Source organism: Chrysochloris asiatica, unplaced genomic scaffold (genome assembly GCF_000296735.1).
Source record: "Chrysochloris asiatica unplaced genomic scaffold, ChrAsi1.0 scaffold00272, whole genome shotgun sequence".
Taxonomy (NCBI): domain Eukaryota; kingdom Metazoa; phylum Chordata; class Mammalia; order Afrosoricida; family Chrysochloridae; genus Chrysochloris; species Chrysochloris asiatica.
In genome coordinates this window covers 386,607-387,949 of record NW_006408790.1, presented here as the reverse complement: position 1 = coordinate 387,949, position 1,343 = coordinate 386,607, and the positions used below count along the sequence as shown (strand labels likewise).

General features: G+C 46.3%; 1 protein-coding gene across 1 annotated transcript in view; it reads left to right on the top strand.

Annotated features, from left to right (window-relative positions):
* STARD13 (StAR-related lipid transfer (START) domain containing 13) overlaps positions 1-1,343 on the top strand; it is a 175,183-nt gene that overhangs the window by 162,370 nt on the left and 11,470 nt on the right. The gene's annotated exons all lie outside the window — the stretch shown is intronic.

Genomic DNA, 1,343 nt, shown 5'->3' with positions numbered 1-1,343 from the left:
TGTGTGTCAGAGTAGAACTGTGCCCACAGGGTTCTCAGTGGATGGTTTTTCATAAGTAGATTCCACTCATGGTGCCCTGTGTGTGTCAGAGTAGAACTGAGCTCCAACGGGTTCTCAGTGGATGAATTTTCATAAATAGATCCCACTCATGGTGCCCCCGGTTGTGTGTCAGAGTAGAACTGTGCCCATCAAAGGAAGAATAAATAAACAAATTTTGGTACATACACACAATGGAATATTATGCTACCCTGAAGAATAACAAGGAAGCAGCAAGGCACTTCACAACATGGATGAACCTTGAGGCCATTATGCTGAGTGAAATCAGTCAGGCACAAAAGGAGAACTATGGCATAGGACCATTATTGTGAAAGACTAAGAAAAAGCACACTAAATGGGGAAAAAAAATTATTTTTGTTGTTGTTGTTGGTGTTAGTTACTGGGGTTGATGGGGTGGGATGAGGAGAGGGAGGTGAAGATGGAGTACAAGGGAGGGAATAGGCACAGGACACTCTGGGTGCTGGTGGGGATATACATTAGAACAGAAGATGCTTCTTGAAGGAAAACCCAGCAAGAAAAACCAATAAAATAACAGCAGTCCAACTGACGACTACAAGAAAAGCAAGTTGTTCCCCTGGAGCCCATCAAGGCAAGTGGTCAGGTCCCCTCAATCCAAGACTGAAACTCAAATGGAATATACTAACAGGCATATGTGGTCCTGCTACTGACCATGTTGGTCACTGATATGGGGAAGTTGGGGGAAAAACAGCAATGAAGTTGTGAACTAAGTCCGACCACATTCAATAGACTCCTCTTAACCTGGACTAATGAGACCTGTGGACTCCTGGGCCCAGGGGCAGGGACATGGCCCCAGAGGACTAGAACAGCGTGTGAAGCATCCAGCTGATATGAAGTGAGGGGAGATGCACAAGAACACCCACACTTGCAGATCGTACCCATTTGACCTGGCATCAATGGCTGGATGATCAGAACATGACTAGAGGAAGAAAAAGGGGGGGAGAGGGGGAAGAAAGAAATGAATAACCCACTACAAGTAGATGAACTTGACCTATGTTTATGGATACAGTATGACAAAGGAGCGGACAAACCTTTACAGTGAGGATCATTCCCACCCCCTTGGTACACAGGGTCGACAGGATGGGGAACTTAGACATTGGCTACCCAAAATGGGGTGGGGGGTGGGGAGGTGTACAAAGGCAAGAGGTGACTGGCTTACAAGCTTTCAATAGGGAACCTAGCTCCACAGGATACAGGGAAAGGTAGAATCTCCACTGAACTGTTTCCAACCTGTCTGGATGGGGTTGATAAAAGGTGAGGGTGATAGG